The sequence below is a fragment of the Oreochromis niloticus genome, linkage group LG15, assembly GCF_001858045.2.
Source record: "Oreochromis niloticus isolate F11D_XX linkage group LG15, O_niloticus_UMD_NMBU, whole genome shotgun sequence".
Lineage (NCBI taxonomy): Eukaryota > Metazoa > Chordata > Actinopteri > Cichliformes > Cichlidae > Oreochromis > Oreochromis niloticus.
Genome location: NC_031980.2, coordinates 18,968,263 through 18,984,332, shown reverse-complemented (window position 1 = coordinate 18,984,332; position 16,070 = coordinate 18,968,263). Strand labels below are relative to the sequence as shown.

The 16,070-nt window shown below is 39.8% G+C and overlaps 1 protein-coding gene across 1 annotated transcript in view; it reads right to left on the bottom strand.

Moving 5' to 3' along the window:
- man1a1 (mannosidase, alpha, class 1A, member 1) overlaps positions 1 to 16,070 on the bottom strand; it is a 148,200-nt gene that overhangs the window by 37,516 nt on the left and 94,614 nt on the right. The window lies entirely within an intron of this gene.

Genomic DNA, 16,070 nt, shown 5'->3' with positions numbered 1-16,070 from the left:
TCAGCTCCATTTGGACCCACCACAGAGGCCCAGTGTGGCTTTAAATAGTGTCATGAATATTCAACCTGAAAATAAGAGCAAATACACCTGGAGCTCAGACCTGCAGGAAACTGGGAAATGGTGCCCTATAAAAGTGGATTTATGCACTTTTAACTCTTTCAATTTCCACAGGAACGAATAATGCTCATTCTTCTTAGATTAATATGGTAATATCTGGTGTTTTTCCTGGATGTCTACCACTTCTTGGTTGTTTGCAGTACTGTGTAACAGCCTAAAAGCGTGATGTAAGACTTGATTTTTTTTTTAACCTGTATAAAACTTGTGCTAATCATGTTGTGGTTCCAGTTTTTTTTTTTTTTTTTTTTAACAAAGTTCAGGTGTTTTCTGCTGCAATGCAACAGCAAATTTTCTCCTTGAGTGGTGATCTCTTATCAAGTGCATTTAAATTCCCTGTCTAATCTTTTGTGTTAGCAAATCTGACTAGACAGCTTTGCAGCAGTTCTAGCCGAGGGCTTTGGTTGTCTCCAAGGTGTCTGATTTTGTTGGCTGTAAAAGTGAAGTGTACTTCCATATTTGGCTCCGGGTGTGAGTGTACTAAAGCAGTAAAGATGAAATGGGATTTAGCCTAAGACATAGTGGACAGTTTGACACTGCTGCCAGGGTTTCAGCGGCTTGACTCAAACTGGTGCTGCTGCCCACTGACATGAGTGAGAATGGCTTCATGTCTGTTAATGCAGCCCACATGGATTTGGACTTTTTTCTTTTTAACTTAACTCTAGGTGTAGAATTAGGTGCCACCTGTCCCACAGATTCAAGTCAATCAGATCCTGCCACACCTCTCTTGAAAAGCACCTCTGAATCCTCTTGTTTTTGTGCTGTTAGGAGATTTTTTATTGAGACCACAAAATGTTAAAAATCAGAAAGCTTCAAAGGGTTATTGCTAAAAAATATGTCTTTTGAACATTCATGACCAGTGCAAGACAGAAAATGTGAAATCTGGGGTAGATCATCAGAATCTCATAGGACTTGACTTGCTTGGTTTCCCCACAGTAACTTGGGATTTGAAGGTTAAGACTTCAGACTTGTTTGTGACTCGCACATGTGAGACTTATTCCCACTTCTGGGAGCTGCCTTAGTTCATAAGGGGAGAAAAAAAACAACAACACCAGAGATGTTTCTTGTTGAAATGTGTGACTGAACTGCACAGCGCTATTTCTTTCAACCAGAGGCTGCTATGAGCTCGCAGTCGTGCAACAAAGTAGAAAATATATGTAAAGTTTTGCCATTCAAAGCCAATTCAAGCTTATTTTAATTTAATAGCACATGCAGATTTTCATGTTCACAGTATTAAGATGGAGTTGCTGTCTCCATCTTGATGTTTTTGAAACCAGATGTTACCAGCAGTGTACACTTAGCCACAAATATCTAAAGGAGATGAATTTGCAAGCTTTCCTCCAATATTTTGTGACTGACGCTGTGAAATAATTGGCTGATGATGATGATCACCCCAAATTGGTATTTAATCAGCACGAATAAAGGACCGACTAACTATCCAACTACTGGTAATGAGCTCTGTTGTTATTATTCATGCATTATTCTACTGTATGTGGACATGTGCTTTATTAAACACACATCGAGTCAGAGACAGTGCAGTATCACACTGCGTCATGAGCTGGCAGCTCTGTACTCGAGGGATCAGCCACTCAGCGGGGTCTGAGAGACGGGGGCAGGAGGGAGAAAAAGATTTGCGAAGAAGAAAAGCTCAAGAGGCCACTCGTCAAAACAATGTGGCAACTCTATGACTTTCTCCTCAAAATTCAGGGGCAGGAAAGGTTACTGTGAGTTAAACTAGCGAGAGAGGTAACAGAAATGTGGCCAAAATTAACTGCTGGCCTTCTGGGAATAAATGTCAGACATCCGCGTGTGAGACGAAGCAACATGTCGATGTGTTTGACACCGTCAAGATGAGCCATGTTTCTCCTATTACATTTTTGTCCACCTGAGATGTAGACAGAGACTGATGATAGGAGTATTTCCAATATATCAGACTTTATGAGATCTACCAAATATTGACACATATTTCTTTATATTTCATATATTTTTAATTTGACTAAATTGAAGGAACTGAGTCTCTAGCCTGAGCTAAAAGAAATTTAACATGTTTTGCTAAGTGGAGATTAAATTAATCAATTTTTATTTATACATTACCTGAAAAACACAAAAGTTAATAGATTTTTTTTTTTTTTTTAATAAAGTAACAGATTCATAAAAAGGCAAATTAGTGATGAAAAAAGCCAGGAGATATTTCTTACCAGGCTGAACAAACATGTTTACTCTTTATTACACGCGCACACCTAAATCTGAGTTATTACCTAACAATGCATGCTAAATGACATCACCTCCTGTAAAAGTAAGAAATGTATTCAGTAGACTTTGAGTCTCGAGTTTCTAACCTTGTTTTTGCCAAGATAATGGGTTAGTTTCAAATCACCAGTGTTGTACATTCCTAAGATGAAGGAAATGCAGAGTAGTAGCTCGGTAAAAATACCGAGGACCCTCAAGAACCCTCTTGAGGCGTATCATCTAATAATCTACAATTATCAACCCAATATCACGACAAAACGTGTAATAGATGTAATGTGTAATCTCCAAAACATGAAACGGACACGCATGCAGAGGTTGCATTACCAGCAGGGGGAGATCAAATATTTAAAGCCACAAAGTCGGCAATGAGCAAAAAACACATGAAGTACATTCGTTCCAGGTTACTTAATGGATAGAAACCATTAAGCTAGGCGGCTAATGTGTATTTTAAGTGTAAATGTGTTAATATCTGTTTGAACACTTTCCCGAAATTATTTCATGCTGGCTTGAAATTAAATATCTAAAATATCTCCCTCTACTGGAAGAAAAAAATATGGATAAGTTAAATCCTTTTTTTGCTCCTGTGACTTCCTCTCACGGATCGGAAAATCAGTTAAGAAACTGGATGGATGGAGTTTGGATGATGGGGGACCTAAATATGATTTCAAGAACATGCACCTTGCTGAGAGGGATATTAACAAGAATTTGAGAAACAGCAAAGCAGCCAGATCTGAAAGTCGATGTTTTCTCTGTTAAAAAATTCCCTTAAAGATGACGGATTCTTGTGCAGGATTCATGGCATGAGCAAAAAATAATTTAACAGATGAAAACATTGATATATCCGCTGACACGGGCTCCTTCTGTATTCCAAGGAGACTTTCACAATGCAGTACTTTCAAGCCAAGATGTTTGATGGCACTGAGGCCACCGAAATGCATGTGTGTGTTTAGCTGGGTGCGCAGTGGGAGCAGAGTCGTGTCGTAACAAGGCATCAGATCGCAGTGATTAATGCCTTTAATAATGCTAGAAGCACACTGAGGGGAAGAATAAAAACACTCCCAAGGATGCGCCCAAGAATGAATTAAACACACTCCGCGTCCAAGGCCATCAAGCAAGCTGCCAACAAGCTTTAATAAGTACTACAGAAAGCGAAAAGCACACACGAAACCTGTGGCTGATGTCAGTAGTAAAAGCTGATGCTGATAATCACATTTCACACCTCGATGCTTCTGACAGCAAAGGCTTCAGGAAAACACACCAGTGTGTTTGTTTGCATATGTTAACCCTAGCAAATGGATGAAACAGATATCAGCATCCGACAACTCATGATGCATCTGCTTTAGAGATTTGAAAACAGATCAATCTGCACACCAAACAGCTCAAGTACCAGGACTTTTCTGTGTGACCTTTACGGCGAGACAACCTTTAAATAACTTTTCATATTTAATAAACATCAGTCATTATGATAGGTTTTCAAAAAGCGGTATTATTTTCACATTTGAAAATGGCTCCTGTCGTGGAAACGCAAGTCAATCTCCATTACGCATAATGTTAAAATGTCCAATTTTTTAATAACTCATCTGTTTAATTTGTATTAAGGTTTAAAGTTTGCATTAAGGGAGCTGCTACTTCAACTGACAGGCAGCTTATACCTGCTAGCTGTCTGCTAGGCTTCATCTCTGAATGGGGTTTAAAGAGGTCAACGCTCCATCAACACTTGCAATATAAAGTTTAAGCTTCATCAGTGTCATCAACAACCAATCCCAAAACACGCTGGTCAAGTAATAAAGCTGCTCTTTATACTGTTTATAGTGTTGCTGGAGCTTTAGCTTCTTTAGAGCCTTGTTCTTCTCCATGAACCTTGGAAGTAGGTGAAGCTGTGTCAGAAACCTCTATTCTCAATGTGACACACTCCCATGGTTTTAATGCAATGACCATTAACAAAGGAGGTAGAAAGAAGGAAAATTTACTCTACTTTCCTCCCCTTAGGTGTTTTGGGCTTTAGTCTTTAGTCTACAAATGAGTTCAGAGTGTGTTATTCAAAGAGCTCGTCAGAGTGAATACAAGGGAGTAGAAACGATGGTTAAACTTTGATTTCTTGAGCTCAGTGTGAAAAGCTAGTGGTTGGAATTGTGACATTCTCCTATACTTAAACGCATGCTGAGACATTCACTGAACATCAGCCACTGAATCAGGTTTAACTAAATGAGGAAGGGAATGTGAGAGCATCAGGCCCGTCAATACAGCTTTTACACAAAGAAGACTGATTTATTTCCACAGGGTAAAGACTGGCTATCACCACTGTCAACAAATGAGGAGGCCACCTGTCAATGAGGTGTAAAACACAGCACAGGCATTAACACTGATATGGGTGTTTTGCTCTCTGGAATGATCGAGAGTTAGATCTCAGGAACACTAAGGAAACAAAAACGACGTCAGTGAGTCCTGCAGTCAAATACAAAACATTATTAAAATAGCCTGTTAACATTACAGACAACAGCCTCAATTAATTTGGAGTTTACCAACCAAACTGCTAAGCAACATAAATAAAAAGGACTCAAGTACAGCAACAATAAATGAGAACTACTAATTAGGCTGGCTGCAAGCAAATGTTCAGCATATCCAAATTATTTAAACCAATTAAAGTGAAAGATGGCAAAAGTACTTACTGTAAATTCATGCTTTTAAAAGTCTTTCCAAGATTACCTAAAGCTATCAACCATAAGTGAAGAATCAATGGCTGTGACAGCATGTCCAAAATTTTGATTACTGATTACTTATATTTAAACATTTAAGCAATTGGGACATTGGAAAATATAAAAATATATATATAAAATATAAAATATATATATTAGTTTTTGATTTGCTCTCAAGTTATTTCACAATGTTTATTTCTCTATGGTAACAAACTTTATCCTTGGAAAACTTAATATTTATAGTATTTCTGGCATTTCTTTAGGCCAAATAATTAATAATTTAATAAAGAAAAAATAGCTTCTTTATCAAAAATTAAACAAATCTTTAGTTATTTATTTTTTTGCAGCTCTGTATGGGATAAAGTTGAGCTCAAGAATGAAGTTTTAAGCTAAGCTCTTACACCGCATGTTGCTGTAGCGTTTCAAAAATGAGGGAGTGATGAGTAAATTTTGTTGTTACAAAAGATGGTAGATGATAGAACATCCAGAATTTGAGCAGACATCAGCCATGTTTGTGTAAAAGCTGCCTTAACTGTTTGGAGAAGATAATGGCCCTCCCGACAACCTTAAGCTTCATCTGCTTCAGTAATCTCCGAGTAGAGAATAACTAACATATGCCTCCACCTTGCGTTTTCCTGTTGTGATTATAGCTGACAGGTGTGCGCACTCATATGAATGAGATAAATTAGATTTATTACGTTTTTGGTCAGAGTTAAAGTCATTTATAAGATTCGGGTTATGTTCAGAGTGAGGAGATGACAGTGGAAGGTGGAACCAAGGACCTTAAAGTTTTAAGCATGGGTGTTCAGCCAATCAAATCTCCGCCTCTTCTCTAACCACATATGTTTGCAGTGTGTGTGTTTTGCGTGTACGATTATGTGTTGCAGTCCGCGGAGAGTCGCTTGGACAGCTCCCTAACTAAGATGAATCACCCAGCCAAGCCTCTGGGTGACCAGCAGGCATTCTGGGACACGTGGCCCAGATTACAGCGGCGTCTGCGGGGACGGCGCGAGCCGACACCTCCCTCCCTCCCAGATCCTGACACGCTACCCTCTTCTCCTCCCCTCTGTCCTTCTTCACCTCCTCCTCCGCCTTTCTTCCTCATTTCACTGACAGTGCCCATCATTGCTAAACACCTGATGAAAATTGATTTATTCCTTTGCCTCCCCCTTTTCCCCCCTTTCCCATCTTCAATTCAAATTTCTACTCATGCATATATAACACTCGCATTTTATCTCATTCTTTTTCTTTCATTTCCTGCCCTGCATCTGCTCTGTTATCTTGGCTATAAACAAAACTGAAAAGCATGGTCACCCAGATGTATTTACAGACACATGACTAGTTCATGATTAATTTAAAGACTGTTTTTTGTTTTTATTCAGCCATCTGTCACTGATTATTAAGTAGCAGGTAACACAGGTTCCCAAAGCTGTGAGGGGTTTGATGTGGTTCTTTTCTATTGTTGTTTCTTTCTGCCTTACCGTCTGTCTTTGTCTGTAGTCAATTAAAACAAACTCAATGCAGCAGGCCAACACAGTCTGACCACAGTTTTAAGTGGCGAGATCAATTTCCAGCACTGCATCGCACCCCGTGTCATGAATATGAGCTAATAGCATCAGAATGGAGCTATAAGAAACCACCTTTACAAACTTCTTTTTACACCGTCCAGTCTGACTTTAAACGAATGGTTTAAATAATGATGATGTGGGATGTCCATAGAACTCGGTTAACATGTGGCGTTAACATGTGATCTGTACCTGGCAAAACATGGGTTTTTATTGTGCCGGGACCTTTAGCAGTCCACCCTCACCTTCCTGTATATCTCTTCAATTTTGCCTCTGAAATATAAAGATTTTCTCTTTCCGAACTGACAATTAAACACCCAATTTTTAATTCTTCCTGTACCACACAGCATTCCCTACCCTGTATATGGGGCTGCACGTCTAGCGCAGCGTTAAAGGGACACAGAAGTGTTATGTTTTTTCACTTCATGAATTAATTAATCCATTCAGCGATGAGTGCAGATTGAATATGGAAAAAATAAGTGAGTGTACGACTGAGTGTCAGCTGAAGGAGGCCCGTTTGGAGACTGCTGCCCTGACAGCTGTATTGGAGAGGCTTGCACACAAACCACTCTGAGGAGGTGACAGCTTTCAGTAGTTAAGAAGCCTGCTGTTGTGTGAATGGTTGCTCTTGTCCTCCTCACTCTCTCTCTCTCTGTCTGTGTCCGTCTCACTCGCTCGCTCACTCTGGGTTAATAACTTGCTTCGGGGAGGGAAAACGTAGGATGAATGAGGGAAGAAAACCAAACACAGATTTGAGATGGGAGAGATGGAATCGTAATAATTTAAGGAAAGCAAATGGGAAGGAGTGAAACTAAGAACAGAAAAAAAATGCCAGTATTGATTTACATGTTGTCTGATATGCAAATAAAAGTAAAACCGTACAAAGTTCAGCAAAAAACCCGGACTATAACTTACTGAGTCATCTGTGTGGGTCAGAGCAGAGACTGAACTCATAGCCTTGAATTACAACAGGAGGAAGCAACGCTGGCATTCACCAAGGTGGAAAATGCAAATACCTGCAAGGTATAAAAACATTTCCTGGCAGGATGCCTCAGGGTGGAATATTAACCAAGGTAACTGATGGTTTTTACAGGGAACTCTCCTCCAAGTCTATCTAAATGATATGGAAATACTGAGAAAACAGAACTTCAGCATTACAGTTCACTGGTATATGCTGGCACTTTCCTGACCCCATGAATGCATTCGCTCTTACAGCATGTTTTCTTCCCCCCCCCCAGGGTCACTGTGGTGTTAAAAGGTGGATCTGTCCAGACTACAAAAAAAAAAAAAAAAAAAATTCCTTTTACTGTCCAAAATAATTAAACTCTGACTCACCCTCAACTACTAAAGAGCCCTGCAGGTGAAGCAGTTTGAATGCTAATGAGACTGGATGGAGAAAATGGAGAGAGAGCAACTCCGGAGTTATTGTGGTGTTTCGGCAGGGGCCACCTGTCAGCCATGATAACACACAAAAGGGTATACAAACCTCTCGTTTAGAAGGTCGGCCGTTAGCGTAAAAGGTGACGGAGAATGAAAAATGTTGACAGAGAGATTGTTGACATGAGCTATAATGTATGCAAGTTGTCCTTTGTGGTCTGTGTCCCAAATGTCACCCATTGACAGTGAACATTTCACTGTTATTGTGAGAATAAATAGTGTAATATAAAGGAACAACAATCCTGTTTCCAAAATAGTCTGAATGCAATAATCTACAAGTATTTAAAGCCTACATTTAACTGGAAAAAGTGAAAAGATGAGAGAGTCAAAAAAATGGTCAAATTTCTCATAATTAATGAGGTTGTAACACTGACGTATGTATTCAGGAGAAAGAAGAAAAGTATACTGTTCAGTCGTTTAAGGAAAACATTTCTCGACCAAAGATTGCAAGAATTTTGGGACATCATTTATGAGACATATTATAAAAATGAATAATTCGCAGGATCAAGAGAAAGCGACAAGGCTAAAAGAGAAACCGTGCCCCTTGGGACCGAATACTGATGGCCCCTGCATTGTTTGCTTTAGCATGACAATTGAAACAAAGTTGTGTTACATTTGTTGCAGTCTGCTAATGAATATTAGGTGTCACAACTCAGAAGGAAAAAACAGAATAGAAGAAGTTAAAAAAGGAAACAAAGCAATCGCTGAGGGTTTTTTCCTCAAGGTTTTCGAGGAACCTTTGTGCTCCTGCTGTGATATATAATTGAAATGGCGGTGAAGACAGAGTAAAATTGTCCCCAAGTTTAAACTTGTGTGTAGGCCAAGTTACAAAAGAGAAAACGAGAAATGCATGGCAAGCCTAAACAACATCAAAGCAGGCCGCGTGCCAGCAGTTGTGGCGTCACTTTTGGCACCCGCCACCGTTCGCGATGGTGACAACAATAAGCATACACAGATTGCAAGGCAGTAAATTGCACTGAAAAAGACACGACGAGTTACGGAAATCACAGCACGGGCTTAGGAACATTTCTAAGAACCACTGCCAGAAGCTCACCGCTGCATTTACAACAATTTAAAACTACCAACTTCTTTGGGTCCAAGCTCATTTAAAATGGATCAATCAAAAATCTAAAATTTGGACAGTTTATTAGACATATAAAATTTGAAGGCTTTTAACCATAGACTGACCTAAATATTTACATTAAATACAAATCAGTAGTAGACACAAAACAGAACTTTTAGCCTCTGAAACTTGAGATCTTCTTGTTCAAACGACTCCACTTTCAGATTGTCATCTACTGTGTGCAGTTTTGAATCCAGCAGAATAATGTATGGATGTTTTATTGACCATACTCTGTGCTAACGACTGGCTCAATCCACCGAGTGCGCTGACAGAGTCGAATGCAGCTCTGAGTTATAAAAAACAAAAGCAAAACAGATGCTGCTCACTGTCGGCTAATCTATTGGCCCTAATTCAATACAACTCGGGCCAGACGTCAAGCCTGGAGGTACTGTATAGCAGCTGAGAGCAGACTGGTCTTCACTTAGTAATTAGCCTTCCGTGCTGGAGCTCCTTTAAAGGCTCCCATCTTCTTTCATCTCGCCATGTTCAGAATAATTAAAGCCACTACAAGCTTCTTGAGTTTATTCTAAAAGCGTACTATGACAGAACATATAATGAATGTGGCCTTTTTGTGTTTCTCATGCGTCCATTTTCCACAGTGTATGAATGCGGTGCATATAAGCACGCACAAAGTTAGCACAATGCTCCACTCATCGTATCCACCCTGCAAGAAGGGCCTCCGCTGTCATGTTCTCCACCACTGCTTTTAATTTTACTACATTAAACAAATCAGGATCATAATGTCACGTCTCTGGTTGGCACCCGTAACAGCGATGCTATTCATGAGAACTTTTATAGGGCATGCAGTGTTTGTTTATGCAAACCATTTTTTTTTTCTTCTGCTGTTATTTCAAACATTACTCATCTATTAGTGAATCTAGTGTAATTCATAGAAATAAAACAAAAGTTTCAAATACACTCTTTTAACAGGTATTAAGGTAAAAAAAAGAAAAAAACAAGACACTGCTGAGCTCATGTCAGTCAAACAAAGATGACAGAGAACTTCTGGATCCCCTTTGGCTTCACAGCTGGAAGCCTTTCTCGAGTCTGACACTTGATAGGAGAAGCAGAATCTCTTTCTAAGACGGGTAAAAGCTTTGGCTTTATCTTTCATCACGAAATTAGCAATCCTCACCTTGTGTATTAAAAAAACCCCACACAGGCACATACACACATGTGCGTGCACAGGTGCAAAGAGGATCGACTGACGTTATTATTTCCTAGCTCTCTCGTGGCAGAGTCGGTGCTGACTCGGCACACTTTTGACAGTCAGCTCCTTTGACGGCGCTGGTATGGAAATGAAGACGATCGGGAGAAAGCGAATTTACATAGAAAATTGCCGTCTCTGTAGGAAAGTTACAGGGGAGGAGTGCACAATTGGATGGGCTGGAGGGATAAAAACTGCAATGTGAGCATCAAGCAGCAATTTTAGGTTAATGCTCTGCTGCAATGAGCGTTTACTTTTGTCATGCAAAAAGCCTTTTGTATCGATTTCCTGTATCACTATAGTATTTTTTTAAAGATAGATGTCTAAAACGAATCAATTCATTTTGAAACGTAAGAAAAAGTCAGAGGACACTGCGTGTTTTTTGTCAGCAGAAGAGTTTTATATCACTCAGGGAGAGTAATGAAGTGTCTAGTCTGGTGGGAGGATGGGAATCAGTTCAGACGGAAGATCTCATATCCAGCTCGCGTCTGGATCCAGCTGAGACACACTGCGGTTCACACCTGATATTCTGATTTTAAATGCACAAGTGGCTACTTGTGATTGGATTTTTGCTTCCCTGCTCACATTTGATTTTATCTGTCGAAGGGGGAAAAAAAACAACAACATTCAACTGCTGACAAACAGAAAACAGTTTTGAGCCCAGCAGCCAGGGAAAAGGGCTGTGTTGGAAATTTGCATATTACAAGGCGGCTTCATCATGTTGTGGTTTGCATGACCAGTGAAAGATATTTTTGTAGTCTACGATAGTAAGATTGACCAGGAGTTTCATAAATAGCATTTTTAATTATCAAAGTTGTAGTCACCCACCCTCTCAAGAGCCTAGTTTGAGTCAGGAAAAATGCTGATTATCATCTTAATCAGAATTTTTTAAATAACCCAACACTCCCAGCTTCACAAAACATCTCCCACCTAATCTTTTTGCCCTTAACCTGTGATTAAGGTCGACTCACCAGCCTCAGCAGCCACTTTCGGAATAACCAGGAAGCATACGAACTCAAACGAGTTAATTCAAACAATGATAAATAATGCATACAGAAATAATTCTCAAACATAAAACAAAAAGTAGAGCTGAAAGAGAGACAGAGTGAATAAGTGTTCAGTGTAGTGAGGTATCATTTAAATGTCGCTGTGAAAAGTCTGTATTGTCATAGAACAAGACTCAGCTAAAAGGCTGGAAGGCTTGCATGTGATAGAAAATGTCAAATATTCACCCGCACACTTCCCCAAGGCCAAAAATCATAAACAGGCTGACTCACCCCAGGAAAAGCAAAACTAACTCATTTCACAGCTCAAACACCTGAAATTGGTCTTCCACATTCTGTTGTGCAATATTTGACACACAAATTTATTTAAGATCATTTCTGGGGTGATATTTGGCTAAATAGGGAATAAAATACAGGGCAGAGCAGGAGCAGCGTCATGCACCAAAGGCCTGACCACTGATGGGATTTGCACCCATGTGGTAACCCAACCTCGTGGGCATCTGGGCGCCTCTAATATGAGAAAAGGGAGCTTGTAAAGTGCTGCGAACCACAAGAGAACCGATGACCTGGTTTGTTCAGCGTGGTGACAAATAAGCTACAGACCTGATTTTCAAAAGGTATAATAAATCGAAAGTATTAAAATGGATCACACGCGGGACTAAATGTCACAGAGTCTCTGGCAAATGTCAGTCAATGCAAACGTCTGTGGCAAGACCTTCTTGTTAAAGGTCTGCGATAAAAAAAAATTAGGCTTTCAAGCAAAAAGACCTGCCCTAGTGGATGGTTTGATTGATTAAAAAAAAGAAAAGATATTTCCATATTTTGAAACAACACCCCAAAAAAGTTTAAAAAGTTTAATTCTCTTGTGAAACCACTCAGTTCTTGGTGAGTTTTGTCTTTTTGCCTGCCAAAAAAAACCCTAAACCAAAACAAAACATAGCAAGCTTATAGGGGTTTCTTGCAAGTGACAGACTGAAAGTCTACAGAGAACAGTTTGTGTTTAGACGACTGGTAAATTTAGACACAGACAACAAACATCAAAATCAACGTCTTACTCAAGGCTTTTTTTAAAGACACAACAGCTCCGAGGAATTTACTTTAAATCCGGCCAACATGATTCTGTCTCCGCCTTTGACATCTGTCATTTTGACACAACCACAAAACTTCTTTTTTTAACTTTGATGCACCAACATCTTAGTCAAATGTAACAGCAACAGCCTAAACATAACATCTTCAATAAAAACCATCAGTGGAAATAATGTTTAATGGAGTGCAGCTAAATGAACTGAGGGAGTGCACAGTGAGTGGGAAACAAGGTACGAAACAAGGTACGAAACAAGGTGCGTCCTTGTCAGTTTTGTTGGCCAACACAAAAAAGGGAGGGGGCACACTGTGGTTAAATGCATTAACAATGAGGTAAAAAACAAAAAAAAAAACAGAACAAATTTTTTTAAAAAGGCACTAACTTGAAAAACAAAGCATTTAATGAGGCTAATGGATAATGACAATAAAACAGGAGGCAGGCTGTGATCCGGACATTCAGTATGCAGTGAGCACCAATAAGTCAAATATTATTATATGATTATTATATGACTCTAACTTGAGCTATAGCACTTTGACAGTGTGCAACTTTTGTTTTGTTGGAAAGAGGATTAATTCAGTAAGTTATGAGTGCTGTAATGTCAGCAGGAACCTTACAGCAGCTTAACCACAGACAGCGTGAAAGCATATGAAAAGCAAAGCCTTAAACCTGTATTGTTTCTAATAGCCAGCAGGGGGGACAACTTCTCTGCTGGCAAAAATCTTCTGATCGTCTAGAAGTCGACTGAAACTCAGAAAACACTGTGCCGATGACTTTATAGGCGCAATCTCTGTGAATACATTAAGAAGTTCATTATATAATTAAGGATCATTATTAGAGTCAGAAAGGATAATTATCCAGAGTATCCTCAGTGGCAATCAATCACAAGTCTATAGCCAATGAGTGTGCGGTGTCATTTGTTTCATATCATCGGTTTCAGATCCATCCTTCGCATATCACGACCAGTTTCAAGCAGCGAAAAAGCTCAGCTCCTGGTTTCATAATGGGACATCACTAACCAGTGGGTGGAGTCACGGTGGCTACTTAAATCTTTTATACACCAACAAACCTGTGACAAGGGAAACATTTTTCAGTCAAGTCAGGACATTTTATTAGAGCTCTTTGCTTAATGCTTTACTCTTGCGGGCAAGCTTTTTTAGAATATAATGTTCTGAATGTGTGTTTTATACTTAAATTAGCTGGTATTGGAGTGCATCCACCAGGGATGGACTTCCCACTGGATGAATAAGCAGCCAAAAACATTATTATCTGTCATTTAAAAAATAAATAAATAACGAGCTCAGCGATTCAGAGGACAATGAAAGACTACAAAGAAAGATTGGAACGTTAAAGACAGGCAGTACAATCACTCTGAATTTGTGAACACTAATCTCAGCTTGTGGTCCTTTTGGATGTTTTGAGTTGTTATTGGCGCACCCCATACAGCTAGTTTACTGCGGCTTTATCAGTTTTATTGATAAGAGTGCTGAGAATGAAGCCAAAGCTGCCGTTATACAAAAACAAAACAATTAGTGGAAAGATGTTTAAATTCTCTCTGGAGCTAAGAGGGATGCATGTCTGTTATCCAGTACAGTCCTCGGAAACACCACGAATTTAGAAATATTGATTAGGGTGGCTTTAACGTCAAGTCGGCACAGCTTGTTAGCATCCAAAGTAAGTGCGGAGGCAATTTTTATATTAATAAACGCATCCTTAACAGTGAAACAAGCTGACAGAGGGGCAATCAATCAGGTAAGTTTGGTTAAAATAACAAAGAAGCGTTGTTGCTGTTGTGAAAAATAAAAAAATAAATAGAGAAGCTGTTAGGAGGAGAGGAAGGCAGACAGACAGGCTGAGCAGAGAACAAAGATCTTTTAGGCATTGTGTAGCACAAGTGTTAAACAAAGCTACCTGTCAAAGTGCTGTCTGCAAGAGGAAAAAAAGTCTTCAGATCTCCACAGTGAGACGGCACACACATATCGAGACACATACGCGCACTAACTTTTTTTCAAAGCCAGGTTAGACATGATAGAAAGACAGGCATGCTGTATTAGCCCTTAAAAGCACCGGTATAACATCAAAAAGGCATCAGAGGGGACTTCAGCTGCTGCACATGCACAGATGTACAGATTTACACATACACGCACAGAGGCCTGCTAACAAAGCCTGGGAGATAGCTGATGTAATTGGACTGTAAGTCCCACAGAGCAGCGAGTTGCCTGGTGAAGAGTTAAGAGGCACGCAGCTGGCACTGGGCATTAATATTGAGCACAGAGCCGCGGGGCACGGCGCACTTTCGCCCACTGAAATTTGGGCTTTTTTTTTTTTTTTCCTCCTCGCTGCAAAGATGAGACAATATGGACACAGTCGTGTTTGACTCAAAGCTGACCTCAAGAGCTTTGTGCCTGGAGCAACATGAACTGTAGATTTCATAAAAGTACCCAACTTTCTACATATAGCTTTAAACCACCTTTATTAATTCTGCTCAACAACTTCAACAAGCTATTTCTTGACTGTGTGACGATGGCTTACACTACGTACCTAATGTTACCCACTATCATCCTTTGAATAAATTGAATATTATCTCTGGTTAGTTTATGTTTTTCTGTTAATTGGTTTCAGCCTCATTTCCAGTAGCAAATTATTATCATGTGTCAACTGAGCTGAAAGTAAAGCTGACTGGGGAAATACAAAAGCTGTAGTTCCTCTAATGGCCAGCTGAGGCCATCTCAAAGCCATGTGTCAATTTTGTGTGTTACTTGCAACAAGTTAGCAGGTATCTGTATGTATGTGGGTCATTTTTAAACCAAACTTGCTCATATTAGCTGATAAGTCTGCTGTCCTTTATAAATATGATCACGTCTGGTTACAGAAAACCAACACTGGAAGAGCCAATAAGCTAAAGTAGAGGCTTTAAAAATAGGTGATCACAAACAGCTGGCTGACAGCCCCATGGTGACGTCCATCTTTTATATACAGTGTATGATTACTACATGTTTGGTGCTGAAGCGAGCCACCTATTAGTGGCATTATCTGTCACGACTATGCTGCTTCTTTTCCCTCGTCAGTCACACACAATCTCCAGCGGCTATACGGCCCACCAGTGTCACTTACCCTAAATTCTGGCTTAAAGGACCACTGCAGTTATGTGTGAGTTTTTAAACAACAACGAAACTCTTTGACACAGAGGAATAAGACGGCAGACAATCAATATTTTATTAGCCAGGTCTTTGCTGGTTTTGGCTAAGAAAAACACAGAATATCACCATGCTCGTCCTTTACGTGTATCTTGGGCTCGACCCAGAGATGCATCTTGACGGATGAGCCCGCAGGCCCGCGGCCTCACCAGAGGAAACTCTTGGTCTTTTCACGCTGCTGAGCAGAGCAAAGGCCGGCTGCATTCTAATGCCACATTTAGGTACAGCATGCTCGCAAGAGCTGTAATTAAATAAAAATGAGTACACTAAGCCGAGATGCTTGGTATTTCACAGTGTGTGCTGGGGAAAAGTGAAACTGCTTGGGTCAATAGCTTTTTAATCAGAGCATTTGCTGGAACTGTTTCAAAATGAGTGCAAAAGCCTTGAGGCTGGACC